The 16368-nt window shown below is 40.8% G+C and overlaps 1 protein-coding gene across 4 annotated transcripts in view; it reads right to left on the minus strand.

Annotated features, from left to right (window-relative positions):
- The window catches only part of mmel1 (membrane metallo-endopeptidase-like 1), a 49478-nt gene extending 41058 nt beyond the window's left edge, over positions 1 to 8420 (minus strand). For 3 of the 4 annotated variants that reach the window (XR_007449902.1, XR_007449903.1, XM_049584345.1), the window contains exon 1: positions 2371 to 2387. The gene's annotated coding sequence lies outside the window, so the exon portion shown is untranslated. Of the gene's footprint in view, positions 1 to 2370; positions 2554 to 8401 lie in introns of those variants that run through there. The other variant, XM_049584352.1, reaches the window with a different exon arrangement.
- Between the last annotated feature and the right edge of the window lie 7948 nt (positions 8421 to 16368).

The following is a 16368-nucleotide window of genomic DNA, read 5'->3' on the forward strand; positions in this document are numbered from 1 at the left end:
TTGGATTAGACCGGCAGTCAGCATGAGATTAACCAGCACAGAATATTTGAGTTTTTAATTGCAGTGCTTAAAGCTCTGCTGTTTTCCAGCAGGAAGCATATTTATTGTGACGAGATGATGCTATCTTACGTTTGTCCTTTCATACAAATACAAACAATGCAATAGTCTTGCTTATGTAAGGATTGCGTCGTGAATCCTACCAACAATTAACCATGTTCGCATCGGTTTGGGGTGTTTTTTTCTGCCATTTCACTTTCCCTCCAGCCACACCTTGTCATCAGTCCCCTCATTAGCCCTCAGTATATATAATAGTCCTGTTTCACTACTCATTTACTAGACTGTCCAGGGATTTGTCGCCTAGCTTTTCATCGTTTTCTTGCGCCTGTTTTGCCTACCTTTGTTTGATCCTGCATACCTAAATCCTGGAAATTGACTCCTGCTTTTCTCCTCATCAGATTTTCCTGAGTGACTGATTATCAGCTATTTTGATCTTTCCCAGAGAATAAGATCTCTTCTTTGTCCAAACTATTTCTCCTAGACATAACTGACCTCAATATGACATCAATATGGGATTATGAGACCATCTTCTCAACAGCCTTCCTCTTGTCTCAGCCCGATCATAAATTAAGATCCTACAACGCTCTTTTTCCTCTCTCAGTGCGGCCATATTTGTCATCTTACTGTTATTCTCAGCTCTTGAGATAACAGGAAGATCCAAAAGGAAGCGTAATTGGCTTGTAAATAAGCCTGCACAAATTCAGAAACTTGTTTCAGTGATCAAATCCAAGTCTCGACTCTGTGTATCATAAAAGATTCACAAATACTATATTAAAGGGACTGATAGACTGCAGTGTTAACTGGCAAAGCAACACTTCTGGATGATGAGATGGGATATTTTACTTTATTAGTATTATTTATGTATGTAGTTACCTATTTTCCTTCTCTGACCGGTGTGTCCTGTTTTGTTCCTGTTTCACACCTATCTTCTCCAAATACGAGGCTGATTTATTTCTGACGTGACAAAGTAAAGACTATTGTGAGCTGCAAAGTTTTTCTCTGTGTTGCTGTCTGACTAAAGGCGTTTTCACACCTTCAGTTTGCTCTGGTCCGAATCAGGGACCAATTTGTAACAGTAGCCCCTTTCACACATTAACTGAAATTATTGTAAGAGATTTATTTTCATGAGGATGTGTTCAGTAGATTTTTCTCTGTTCATTATTTTGCATCTGCATAATTTAATGTTAACGACATTCACGTATTGTTTACATATTTTATTTGGCTTTATGTCCAATTTGGAACAATTTAATATCACGCACCTTATATGCAGGTGATGAGAGTTATGATTAAGTTTGGTGGAGAGATATAAGATGTGAGATGCCACTATTGTTGTCAATGTTCAGTTGTCCTACTTTCTTTTTCGGACATCAAAGTGGATCAAGTTGCACAGAAAAGCTGTCCCTGTGCTCTTACTTCACCCACAGCCCTTTGATAGTTAATTCAGTATCTAGTAAGTTTATAGGTAAGACATGAAACAGAAACATGCCTTATTGAACTGCATGTGAGAATGCAAATGTCCAAATCAGTCGGATTGGACATTAAATGGATTTTACCCTGCCAGTTTTATAGTACAAAGTCTGTGTAAAGTTCGACTGAGCCCTGGTGTGAATAGAGCAGGTCACTGTCTAGAGAATTCACAGCGAGCAAGTGGGCGTGTTGATGATGTTTCTGTCATGAGGCTGCCTCCTTCACACTGTAGCCAGGTTCCACCCCTCGCCCCAAACAAATCTGAGTATTTCCAGTAGGTGAGAAAGCCTCTGGCACAGACAATCTCCTGTCGTGTGCCACACATGTAAAAGGGAAACTCTCGACAATGTGCGGATGTGATTCTCCACACACTGTTCATAGTTCATATGAGAAAACAGCTCATGTGTAACATGTTACCTTAAGTTTGGTTTGTGTTCACACAGCAGACCAAGATGTCCATTCAGAAAGACTCCTGGAAGTTAACAACAAGTGAAAAAAGAGCAGACTTCTGTTCTGCTCCAGTAATCGATTTAACACGTGCATGAGAGCTGGTTTAACTCAAAGTAGGCACAATGCTTCCTCCAGTTGGGTTGGCTGGAGGTAGTATCATGTTCTTACACAAACTAACCATACCGAACTGTACCAGAGTTCATCCAAGGCCTGTTATTTTGGTCCGTGCACAAGTGTGATTGCTGTGTTCACACCTGCCCAAACAAACTGCATTAAAGGGGTTAATGCTCCAGGGTTCAATTCAACCCAACTACAACAAGGCAGGTGTGAAAACACTCTGAGTAAACTGAACTTGTTGCTGCATTGACTCTCATTGTGGTGATTTTGGGTTCTTACCTGCCTGGTTTCCTGGGAAACGTGTCAGTTGGTTGCTGGATGAAATAGAGGCATTGATTGTTGTTTGACACACAGGAGGCTGCTGAGGCAGTCCGTCTGTCTAACACGACAGCGTAAGTCGTCCTTACACACACTCTGTCAGCTCGCTGGCGTTCTGTGAGATTCATTGTCGTCCCTCGGCCCCTAAAACAAAGGCTGTGATTAACTGGTATGTTCCTCTGTTGATTTACTGCATCTGTTTAACGGGCCTCAGAGAAGCACACAGGTCATTAAGCACAGCAGTGACATAAAAGCCCTGATGTGAGATCCCACTGCTGACTAACTGAGAGTTACCGGACCTGAAGCAAACCTCATGGTCTCTGTCCTCGTCTCATAAATCAGCGTCCATTAGATCACCCTTTCCAGGTGTGATGTGTTGAAATACAGGCAGCCACAGCATTACTGCTGAGGTTACTGTGGACATTTTTTGCTGGTGTCTTCACTTCTCACTCAGGCCAAACCTGAGTGTGGCTGAGCATAATGCTTTGTGACAAGAAGCACAAACATTTAAAGAGAGTAATCTACTTATGCAGGGCCTGCTGTTAGGAAACTGTGAAGTGCGTTATGTGCATATGTGTTGTTGCTTACTACTCTCAATTAACTAGCTGCTGTTGCAACAATATAAAAATACAGCTTTTTAAAAAGTCTCCATTTGTGAATATTATCTGAAGCATCCCAGAAACACTAATGAGGACAAATAGTTCTTTCCCTAAAACTATTTTTGTCAAACTATACGGAAATATTCTAAAGACAATAACAAAAGGGTGAGCGATGAGAGCAGTGTAACAACTTTCTCTATAGTTAGGTTTATAAAAACTGTCCTCAAACAAAAGCAATAAAGACACCAAATGAACCCCAAGTCACATTACACTACTGCAGCGGCCGACACCTGTGCACTTCCCTAAAATCTGACATTCAAACGTACATCGGACAGACTACATATGTCACAAATTCAAAAGCCAATGGCCTTCTAATACGCAAATGCCAGCAAAGAAACCTGAAACCTCCAGCGCAGGGTGGATTTGTTATAGCGCAGTGGTTCCCAACTGGTCCAGCCCCCAAGGGTCAAGGTGCCCACAGTTACATTCAGCATCATACTTGTGTTTGGCCATGTTGTCGAGCTAGTTTGCTCCACTCCACAGCAGGAAACAGCACTTCAAAGGAAAAGCTCTGAGCCAGAAATTTACTGTACTTGTAAATAAACTGTGTTGGTTTTTTTTTTACAAACTTGACATGTTTTAGAGTCACTTGCGGTTCATTCAGAATGGACCAGCCACCAACTTTTGGACGGCGGCCCACCAGTTGGAACTACTGTCATAGAGCAGCGTTAGCATTAGCATTGTTTAATTTTTGACAGTAAAGACGGTAGAGCGTGCAGTTTTTGGACGTAAACCAAACCAATGTGAAACACTAAAACACTGTGGCAGATATTACTGTATTTTTCACAACCGCTAACTCTGTGTTAGCGACTGCCAGTTACAAGCTAACAAGCTAACCAACAATGTAGATAAATGATGCTAATGGCACTTACCATTTTGATAGGTCCTCTTGTAAGTTATCTCTTTGGTGCACAGCTGACTCTCAATCTGAATTTGGGTCTGACTGAGAATCAAAAATGTATAGCTACATCTATCTGATGTTCCCTGTAATGCTAACGCTAGCCATCTTGATGCTACTTTTACTGAAAAAGCTTGCACAAGCAGTGGTGGTGGGCAGGGTCAAGAAGGTTTTTTCATTTCACAGTCTATGGAGACCATGTTAAACAAAATACTTTGAACTTAAATATAAAACCCAAATGTTTGTCTTTGCTCCCAAAATCTAAGATTTTTTTCTGTGCACACAAAAACACAGCTGCCATTTTAGTTACTTGCACCTCTGCCAAGATGGTTCCTCCACCTGACAGGTGTGGCAAATCAAGATACAGATTAAACAGCATCATTACTACACAAGTGTGTCTTGGAGTGGTCATCACTCTAAAAAAATGCAGTTTGATCACACAACACAATGCCAGAAATGTCACTGAATGCAAACTGAATGTTCATTTCACCAATGTCGTTCCAAGCGTTACAACATGTATCCAAATCAGCTAAGTCGACCTCCACATCCAGCACCTTTACCTGTCTGAGACCAGCCACCCAGACAGCTGATGCAACCGCTTTTTACACTATGTCACATTCATTCATTCACACACACATTCATGCATGGTGTCACTTGCTACTCAGTAAGCACTCACACACACACACACACACACACACACACACACACACACACACAGACCTATGGAACAGTCATCGGTAGCAAATTGGGGTTCAGTTTCTTGCCCAGAGATACTTTGACATATTGACTGGAGAAGTCAGGGATCGAATTGCAGATCTTCTGATTGGTGACCCGCTCTACCTCTGAATCACAGCCGCCCCTGGACTGCCTGGACATGTTCTTTCAGGCAAATTTTCTCTGTTGCCGTCAGGGCGTCATTACTTTTTACCTGCTTGTAAAACTAACCAGTATTCAAAGTCTTTTATTACCTCTGCTGTTCATCTTTTAAATTCTCTGCAAATATTTTTTTTTATCTCTTTTGCTGATAACAAGTCTATTAACATTTTATTATTTATTCATTCCTTCATTCCACTGAACTCCTTGGTATACATTTTTATTTTTGGTACTTATTTATTACTCATCTATTTATGTGTTTACATGTTGTTGTATGTCGTCTGTATGCAAGGCAAGCTGTTCAAACAAATTGCCCCTGGTGGGATTAATAAAGTTGTCTGAATCTGAATCTGAAATAGTAGTCATTCTTGATTCTTCGGGGTATCTGTGACCGAAACATACATCTTTGTAGTGTTAGTCCTGTGAAATCCAGGTAAATATCTCTTAAAGGGGCCTTTTACTGTGATCAGCACAACACACGCCTGGATAGTGACCATGTGGTTTAATCAGTATCTTGATATGTCACACCTGTCAGATGGGTGGATTATCTTGGCACGTGAAGTGCTTACCAACACGTATTTTTAACAAACTGGTGCACAAAATTTGAGAGAAACAACCTTTATGTGTGCAAAGAAAAATACTGAGATCTTTTATTTAAAATAGGTGAAAAAACAAAAGTGTTGCATTTATATTTTTGTTCAGTGTATTAATCATAGCTGAGTAAAAATGTGTCTGGAGGGGGACTTTAGGTGATGGATCAGAATACGTCTATCACCACTGTCTGTTTTTCCAGCTCGTGACAGAGTGGCACGTGGTGACAACTTACTCTTAATCCAAATAATATCCTATTAACCACATGAATCTGTCTCTCTGGTCACTGAAAGGTGACAACAACCCCCCCTGGATGGGGTCTTTTTACTCTCCACCTGTCCCTCCGGTTGTAGCAGCTAGGACAGCAAGGTGGCAGGTCTAATCCTCCTTATCTTAATGGCATCCACCTTGATCGCCCGAGTGGTGAGGACAATCGACCCTTTCCCTTTCTTTATCAGCAAAAACCACTTCCCTCACCAATCCTGTTGGTCACCCCCTCTGTCAGACCCCCCTCCCTCTCCATCAGACTCCACAGCTGGTCCTTCGCTCTCCGACATTACCTCATCTCGTTGTGCTTTGTCACAGTCTCACCTAACTAGCATTTATTTGGAGATGCCTGGTTCCTGGAAAATATAAAAAGCTTGTTGGGAGTTGTGGCTGCTGTTGAAAAGGACTAATGGGCCCATGTTTTCGACAGAACCACACACAGACACACACAGACACACACAGACACACACACATAGAACCCACACAGGGTCAATGTGTACCTTGGCTCAGGTTTATTTTCCTTAGCCTTCTCATATTCCCCCTGTGACAATGGCCGCTGTGCAACAAGGGAGCAAAGGGAGCCTTTTCAGATCAGATAAAAAAGCAGAGATAGCTGTGAGCAGCGGACCATGTGGTAATACCAAGTTTTCTTTTCGAAGCCCTCCACAGTGTGGTTTGTATAACCACAAACTCTGGTTTCCCTGGACAATTGCTCAACTCAAGATAACTGTAGAAAAAGTATCTTTTAACAGGCATACTTTTCAAAGTCAATATGTACAGTGAAGCTCAGTGTGTGCAAGAAACAATATTTACTCAGAGGGATCTTAACTGTTTCTAGCAGTTGGTTAACTTGCGGTAAATAAAGCAGCTCAGCCTAAATACAATTTCACCGCCTTGTTTTGTAATTCCCAGTGTGTCCTCTCTTTTTCTTTCACTGGAAATTGGTGATGGATTTCAGTGTCTAACATAAGAACTCGGCATACGGTAACACTGTGCCAGGGCTCATAATCCTGAGTGGACAATAATTAATGATAATTCAGATACAATTTAATACAACCCTCTAATTGATACTGATGTGACTGTGCTGTTCAGTTCGTGTCCTGTTCTAAGCATTAGATATAATTAAATGATATACTAAGCATTTTGATGGATGACCTCAGGCATGTAGGTCTTTAGTCCTTTCTTTTGGCAGCTATCTCTGCACTTTGTTTTGTTGCTATGACCTGTAACCACGCAGGACAGGAAGAGAGCCAATTAAGGATAATGTATAGTAGAGTTTCTTACTATGAGTCAGCCCAGAGTAGCCAGAAGAAAATATTGGCTTTGCATGTTTCATACGCATCATATCAACATCTCTAAGGTGACATAATGCTAAGTTGACTTTGATGTTTCCTTGCTGCATTTAAGCTGCCAAACCTGGGTGTTTTTCACCAAGCTGTCCCTGCTTTTCCTGCAGATTTTGTGCTACTAAACATGGGTGTTTTGAAGGGAATCTTTGATGATTTTTGACCAGTTTTATTTCAGTGTGGGTAGTATGTGTAAATGAACTGTGGTAAACTTCTCTCCATCTTACCAGCGCCCGAGCCACTTATCTCCCAACTCAAATCTGCTGGAGAGGGCAGCAGATTTTCACTGGCTCTTGGGCTGTTGGTCGAACTACATATTATACTTCCACATTTTCATATGCCCGCCACCATGGACAAAAAGATTACAGAAGTGGATTGGATCTCTGTCTTTCAAGCTCAGACCAAACTCAGATTAAATGTAAAACGAGACAGTGCTGATCAAATTTAAATTAAAAGTCTTGTATTTTATTGCCAATTTCTCACCTAAAATATCCTCAGAAATTTACTTTTTTGTGGTTGTAATATGAGAATTTTTTTATGGGGTGCAGTGTTTCCTCTAGGATTTTTTTCAGCAGCGGGGGTGGCGGGGGTAGGGGGTGAGAGACATCCCTCCACCCCGCCCCACCACCCCCTAAAGTGTTTCTGATAAACCGCATGTTTGAATGTTGTTTCTGTGTTGGACTGTCTCTGTCTCTCTTTTTCTCTTTCTGTCTCTATCTCTCTGAAACATTGCAAGATCCTGCAAATAACGTTAATTCCAATAGGAGCCTTCCCCCCAGCGTTGTCAGGTGTACGATAATTATCGTATTTGTATCATGATTTGGCCCTCTGTACAATGTACGATCAATAATCCCAAAAAAGGTCAAATGTACAATAATTTGACCATTTCATGAATGTGTGGTTGTAATCAGTATGCCGGAGTTTTTTTTTTGTGAGCCCTGAAGGCATCTGTTCCTATGTGACATGTTTCCAGCCAATTGCACTTTGCCTAGCATGCGATATGGGTGAGGCGCTAGGACCCATCAGGAGGTCGAGCGAAAATGAGATTCAAAACAGAAGAAGAAGAGTAAAACAGAAGCAAGGAAAATGGAAAATAAAGTAAACACTAGAGTGACTGTATTTAAGCAATATCACACGAGAGGGAGTGATGTTGTAATGTATATCGTCACAGCTGCTGCTAAATGAATGTAGGGGAAACACGGGTGTGGGTGCCATAGTGTTTCCAATATTACAAAGACTGAGGCTGAAAAAACTGAAATAAAACAGTAAAACTAAGCAGAACAGTTTTGAACAATGATTCTGTTACTCTGTTGTCTGTTTCTCACCTAAAATGTTTTCAGAAACATATTTTAGCTTACCGTTTAACTGTTATTTAAGATGGTTTGGTACAAGCTGGCCACCATATTGTTTTCTGTGGAAAAAACAAAATTGCATTGTGTCACCCACCAGCAGAAGCATTCATTGGTTTGTTGTGGCGCAGTGGATTCTGGTAGTTGTGGGTTTTCTACCTCTTTGGCAAACATGAATGCCACATCCCTTTTCCTCTATTTTCTCTGATCATGTAGCACCAGTTTCAAAAGTATCTGCATCTCTCTTCTGCACGGACAGCCCATTTTTATGAAAATACCTTCTTTCCAGCAGTGAAATACTTCTTTGAGCTAAAGTATGACCTTTTTCTAGCTATAACAAAGTGATTTTTATGCCTAAACCTAACAACACTGTCACCACAGTGTTGTTGAGAAAAACAAAGTTTCAGCGTATCTCCTTCAAAATAATGTAAATGCAATGTATCCAACACGTTCTCATCCCTACTTGTCGAATATCTTAGATTTGTCCGTGGACTTTAACATCTACATATGATGCGTTAGATATCCTCCTGCATCTGTTGTTCACATTCCGGGACACCATGTCAATTTACGCTTTGCTCAACATGGGTTACGAGGTTAAAGTTTGGGGCTTGTTGGAGCAATCCACCTCCCCTTTCGCCTGCCCAATAGGGACTTTCCAGCTCCTTATATCACTTTGTTACCAGTAGTGTTACAAATTGCCACCTACCAGAGCATTTCATAATGCTGCAAAAGGTGCCTTTGTGAATCGGTATCTTGTGCGAATGGCCACTGACATAGCACCAGTATTTGATGACTTCCGTTGGTGGCTGCTGCGTCAACAACTGCAGTCACCCAGTGCATATTATACCACCACAAAAGGTGCCTTTGTGCGTTGGTATTTAACACCCAGATCACTGACAGAGCTGCAATATTTAAGGAGTTTGAAATTGGAACAGGCTGATGTACCTGAGGTTTGCAGAAACATTCAATGCAAAAAAAATTCTGGATTGTTTGAGTACATCGACAGAAAACTGTCTGCCAGTCTGTCTGAACTTTTCTCACTGGTTTGAACTGGAAAGGCTGGAAAAGGGGATGTTATGCACGTTGACTTAAACCTGACAATAAGTAGTGGAGTTGTTTACTGATGTTGTCAGAGCAAGGAAATTAGAGGTTGTGATAAAGTGATAAATTCTTTATCAACAATACACATGAATGTTTTTCTGAACTTAAACTTTGCTTGCTACATATTTAGTCATGAATATTTAAAGTTGGAAATAGGGGAATATTGTTCTTACTCTTCAAAAAGCCTAGTTATTCAGAGGAAAAGAAGTTTTGTTTGAGGTAATGTGTAAATCACTTTCCCCTTTCATGAGTGTTTTATAGATGATAATGATTTGTTTTAGTAATATTGAACCTGTTTTTGGTTTATGGCTGGCTTTCGACTAATTAATGTAAAGATAGAGTGTGATGAATTAAGTTTGGGGATTAATCAGTAGATTGTCTGACCTAAACTACAGAACAAACATCTTTTCTACTTAAAAAGTGAACAATTAGGCCCCTAAATGTATAATATAAGGCACTACACAAGACAGTGCACAGAGCGGGACACAAAGTCTTACAATACGTCCCTCCTCGACATAAAGACAAATAAAAAATATTAATCAATGTGATTTTTTAATAATTGTTGGCACCTTTCTCCATAATACATCTTTTCAGTTCACCATAAGATCTTTTCTGAGGTGATACTTTGTTGTGAAGCAGGAATATGAGTAATTCTGCTTTTTCTTGTGTTTTTGTTGTTGATGTGTCCGTTATCTGTGCCTAATGAACGATGAAGCGCTCTGGCGGCGGGCAGTAATTGCTCGGAGCCCAGCAGTGGGGGTGTAATTAGAGAGACAGGGAGGAGTATATGACTTCATGACTGCCACCATTTAATGATAATGGGGTGCAACTCCACACTACTGTGGTCAACTAATCATACTGGACTGGCCTGGACAGCTCTCAATGCAAACGAGCCGTGACTGGAATACTGAGCAGCAGCTCGCCCACGCAGTTCCACACCATTCGCTCCACAGGGGATCAGGCATATGATTATGGCTGTGACCCTGCACCACCTGCAACACTGTCATTAGTGCCACCACGGATGGACAGGTTTAATGTAAATAAACTAATGTCATCAAGCCACCCAGCAGAGGCTGATCTGTCGCCACTTTTACAAGCACAGATTGTCCTCAAAAAGCAATACAGAGGAAAATCAACATGTTGATCCATCAACTATTTAAAACTAGTTTTCAGCTAGCTTTAACCTGAACTGATCAGGAAATGAACGAGCTTAAATTGTGAATATATGGCATAAAGTTTTGACAAGATATCTACTGATTCTCTCATGTTACTCCTGAGCTCCTTATTTTGTCCTCGCACCTTACTCAGAAGATGTCCTTGTGGGAGTTTCCACTTTGAACCGCCCGACCTGAAGTTTAATCCTTCTTTCTGCCTAATATGGGTTTCTATCTTGTCTCTGGTCTCCCTACAGCTGCAGTGGTACTGTTTCGGCTCAACTGGGCTTTGAAGGCTTGTTATGTTGAAACAGACCATCTTGTTCTTGCTTTTGCTTCCTTGAGTTTTAGTGTGAATCTCAGCATTTAAACATTTTGCTTCAGTTATCAGTGAGATTTAGTTGGGCTCAGTTTTTGTTCAATTCCTTAAAAGATGCTTTATGAATTAATTTTTGTGCACGGACAACAGGTCTCCTCACTAACCAGTGGTAAAAAGTAATTGCAGCCCAGTCGCCAGTAATGTTGGCATTGTATGTTTCTGCAAACCATGAATGCATTACATTTGCACGTTTCCTATGTATCATGTCGTTTCTAAAGTGATGTATTATATGAGCTGACTTTGTCGAGGAGGGGATGGTGGAGGACATGTCATCTAGGTGAGACAGGTCATTGTTTGACACCAACAAGCAACAAAACCAGTTGCGATTTAGTGAGTCATTGCTGTTTCCAGCAGCTTTTTAGCCATCAAACGTGAGTATTTTTTAGTGATCTTATAGAGATAGTGGCACAGTGAGCAGTTGTGTTTTTCCCCCGAGACATTAATATTTTTTCAGAAGGGATTGTGCCCCCAAAGTGTTTGTGTTGTAACACCTATTCTGACCTTCTTAAATCTTGCCCCTGACAAATACCTCTCATATTATCATACATTAAAAAAACTAAAACTTAAACAGATAAAAACCCAACTAAAACTTAACATTTTTAAACAATAAAACTAAACTGAAATGAGCAAACCCACTCTGAAAACTAACTGAAACTAAACAAAAAAGAGACTAAATACAAATAAAAACTAATGAAAAATAAAACACTACAATAACTCTGCTGTGCACAAGCACACCCCCTGTTGCTACTGTAGTTGGCTGGAATAGTGTTGTGTGGCTCGGTCTGAGCCACTTTGTTTTCCATTTACAGAGCCAGAGCTGGTGTATGAACACCAGATTTTTGTCAGCGCACACGCTGTACAGACAGCTAGCGGACCGTGAGGAGATACTCACAAAATGCATTGGATTAGAACTGCTGACTGCACCTTTTAAATGGTCTCTGAACATCACTGGAGGAGAGGTCTATGGTGCTCAAGTATTATGTATCAGGTTTTGGCCACACAGATAAAACTTAAATTCAATGTTTGGATTTGAAGACAATAAGAAAAACATAGAATATCACCAGAAAGTGTGATTTACATTGTAATATTTTAACTTTGTACCTCTTCAATCATGTTAACTAATCTGCATTGTCTGTACTGACCATCAAACTGTGTCAAGTGTCACTCTGTAAGTACACAGCACCCTCTGTTGTTCAACATCATGTCCTGTAGCTTAAATCACAGACACATTCAGTAGGATGGATGGATGGATGGATGGATAGATGGATAGATGGATAGATAGATAGAGACCTCAGATGTCATACCTGGAATCTGCTGGAGCCACTCTCCCAGTTTGGGGGTCACAGCTGCAAGTGCTCTGATTAACCACTGGCACCACTGTTGCCTTTCCTCTTAGCTCAGTCATCCTCAACCACCTTCGGAGGTGTCTTCCATTCTGACCTTGGGACCTCCAGCCCATACTCAGTGCAGATTGTCCTGTTCACTGTGCCAGCCACTTGGTTATGGTGTTCCATGTATGCTCTTCCTGCCTGTATCTTACACCCCGCTATTATGTGCTAAACTGTCTCAGGAGCATTTTTGCACAGCCTGCACCTGGGGTCCTGTCTGGTGTGGTAGACCCCTGCTCCTGCCTGTTCTTGTGCTGCCACAATTAGTGCTTCTGTGCTGTCTTTCAGTCCAGCCTTTTCCAGCCACTAGTAGGATTCCTTGATGTCGGCCACCTCTTCAATCTGTTGATGGTGCATGCCATGCAGGGGCTTGTCTTTCCATGATGGTTCATCCTCCTCTTCTGCATTCTTGGGTTTCTGCTGCCTAAAGTAGTGACTTAGCAGCACTCACTGGGGGCCATCTTCCTGATGTACTCCTGGATCATACATACAACATGTAAATAAATATAATCCGACTAATATTGTGTATAATGTGCAATATTACAAGGTTTATTTATTGTCATTGCACAACACAGGGTTGCACAGTAAACACAGTAGTGTTTCCTTTATGCAATGTATTTCTGTAGTGCTTTTTTTTTCTATTTTCCTCAGGAGTAATGTAAACCGCAGCAACATATTTTGACCAGTTAAAAAAGTAAAGGGCTTTTCTTTTCCTCTTAAAAATATGGACTGAAAAGCAGCATATATTAATACTAAACAAACCAACAGGCCGATGCTGTGTACAACTGAAGGGCCATTTGAGGTTTCATGAAATTACAGCATTTTTGTTCTCCCTCAGACAGACGTCAAGAAAACAAATGGGAAAGAAAAGCTCCATGGTCTGAGTAAAAGAAGAACCCCATTCAGAGCAACAACAACAACAACAACAAAGTGCTCAAGGCTCTATGTACAAGTATGTGCTGTATAGAAATATTTGTTTGGTACTTTTGGGTATCTAATACACAAACCTTGGGTTTTGTTCATTTCTTTAATTTTCTGTACAAAGTTATCAATGTAAAAAGTTCAGGCATAATAAGCTAAGCTATGTTGTACAAGTTGAAAATGACTGAAATAAAGAAGACAAAGTTTCTACGTTTTGTCTTGTTCAGGATTATGCTGTATCTTAACAAAACAGGGGGATTTGAATTTCTCCCTCAAGCCCTCCAGAAGACCACGTGCATTAACGTTGAAGATGGCATGTCTTTGAAATGACTGCTCGAATGTCTGTGTCACTGTAGATGAGGACAAGAGACGAGTAGCATCACTTGGCTTTGGTTGATGCTGGAGAGTATTTAATGTGAGTTTTTTTCAAAGCATGGTAACCAAACACATCACCCCTCAATCTCACTGCCAGCCATGTGTGCTTACGTGTGTGTGTGTGTGTGAGGGATGCATATTTAACAACAGCATGTTTCACTGTGTGCATGTGTATATATGAATGCGTCTGAAAAGGGTGGCAGAGAGCAGAGAAGTTTGAGTCTGACCAGGGCCACGATGCTCACAGCTGTTTGGAGCACAGCTAGTACAAATACTTACAACATGAGGGTGAACATGAGGTTCAGCCTTTTGGAAAATGAGGGAACGGTCCACTGGCAGACTCTCTGTGGCTCTTTTTGAGGTTTCTGTTGTCCTGGCTACCATAAACAATACATCACTGATTTCTAGACATTTAGAAAGAAGAACAGCAACAAAGAAAACATTTTCAGCAAGGTGTGACACTGACAAGCTATGAAATCCTCACAGTCTGGTGACACACTTACTCTTAGGCTATCAGAAGACAGATGGTTTAGTGCCATCTCTGAGTCTGACAGTCTGACCTGTGCTATCAAAGTCCTCCAGCTTGAAGTGCTCACTGCACAGCACAGAGTGCCCACTGGCAGAAAAGTGTTTCCTTCTTAAAGCTCGTTTCCACTGCCTCCCCAGTGCCTTCTCTCTGGGAAACCTGCGAAGTGTGAGAAAAGTTAGCTGGCAAGCTTAATACAGTCAGATTCATGATTACTCTACATGACATTACTACTATTCTATTTAAACTCCTTTTAATACACACACTGAAGGAAGCTGTGTGATTACATCTCATTGGAACTGTACCTTTTATGATTACATGTGACAAATTAAAATTACTGATTGGTTAATTGATGCTGTTGCAGCATCTTGGCAGTTGCTTGGCTGATTGCTTGTCATAAATATCAGTTTTGATAAAGAAAAAAAGTAGATGAAAGTCTTGTGTCTCGAGTCTAAGCTTTCACAGCTAGCTAGTCGTATAGCTCTTGATGGAGTTATCCCTATGTTCCCTTGGTTCTTTGCTCACAGGGCCCTTTGTTCCCTAGCTCTATTTTTCTTTCATATAAGACAAGACACAATTTCATCTGTCATGCTTTTAAGAGACAGTTTTCAATTTGTTTGCCTTTGTTTATTTTTGGTGTAACACTTTCTGTAAACTGGGTGGCAGAAACCTACAATGGGACTTTATACAGGAGGGGTAAATTCAGCCAGGGGTGTTGCATGCCAGTGAGGAGCATAGGGTCAATCTGAATCTCACACCTTTTCTTTTTGCTTTCAGTATGGTACTGCAGCTGCATGACATACTGTTGGATGCAGTCAGGACATACTACGTCTTCATAACATCATGCCCTGAAATTTAACCCTCTTTCTTATATATCCATTACTTTGGAGAAAAAAAAATGGCAATCTTGCCAGACATGGAGATCAACCCATGGAGCCCTGTTGTTGTCACTTGTAGATTCTAACATAGGCCCATTAAATTCATGACAGTGAAAGTACATATACAATTCTCTATCATTGTTATTTTCATAATTAAGCCAATTTGTTGTTGGTAACCTTTATGATTATTTTGTTCATTAAAACAATCAATATTCCTGTTATTGCTATTCCACTGGTCATCAGTCACTTGAATGTGCTGTCATCTGTCATTAGGGCATCTGACAGCTGTGACTGAGCAGCTGTCAAAGAGCTGTCAAGCTGTCATCTGTTTGCAGCTCAGTCGCTGTGACGTATCCTTTGCTGTACAGAGGATTGTGGGTCAGAGCAGCCAGAAAGCATGCTGACTTGCATACTGCAAATTATAACCAGACATCCTGGTATACTGCATTCGACATACTATGTATTTGGACACACTAAATCTTTTTCTGATACACTAAATAGTATGGTGGTATGGGTACTGGAATGCATGGATTACAGCTGAGGCCTACTGCATGTGCCAGTTAAGTTTTGTGTCAATTAAGTTTGCCAAAATTGCAGTACAACTGGCTTAATGGAGAGGCACTATATTCGTAAGTTAAGTATAGAGGTGTATCTGTTTAATAGCCTATATGTTGAGGCACTCAAACATGCAATCCTCTTTCTTAGTGGACGATGGAAAATGTGAAGGTCGGTCGCATCTTGTCTGACAGGGCGCCATTGTGAGGTACACGCTCTGTTACCTCTATTACCAAAGTGTATTCACTCTGACTAAAAACAAGGTAGTTTAGAGGTAGTGCATTGGGGTCTGTAATCCAGCCTTGGACATCCAGGTCATATGGATCTATGTTGTTTATTGTGATAATTTCATCCAAATACTGTTCTTTTAGGCACAGGTAACACAATCAGCATATGATGGCACCCCCATCCAAAACAAAACATTATAGTGTGAGGTCAACTTCACATTCTCTATCATAATGGTGAAGCTAACGTTCTTCCTCTCAAAGTTGTTCTGTTGCCCTTCTTCTGTTTTAAGTTGTTGGTGTAGCCTTGTGTTTTGAGCATATGTATCTGTTGATATACAACCCCAATTTCAAAAAAGTTGGGACAGGGGCACGTTTACCATCATGTCACATCGCCTTTCCTTATAACAACACTCAGTAAGCATTTGGGAACTGCAGATTCTAATTGTTAAAGTTTTGAAACTGAAATTATTTT

Source organism: Epinephelus fuscoguttatus, linkage group LG1 (genome assembly GCF_011397635.1).
Source record: "Epinephelus fuscoguttatus linkage group LG1, E.fuscoguttatus.final_Chr_v1".
Classification (NCBI taxonomy): Eukaryota; Metazoa; Chordata; class Actinopteri; order Perciformes; family Serranidae; genus Epinephelus; species Epinephelus fuscoguttatus.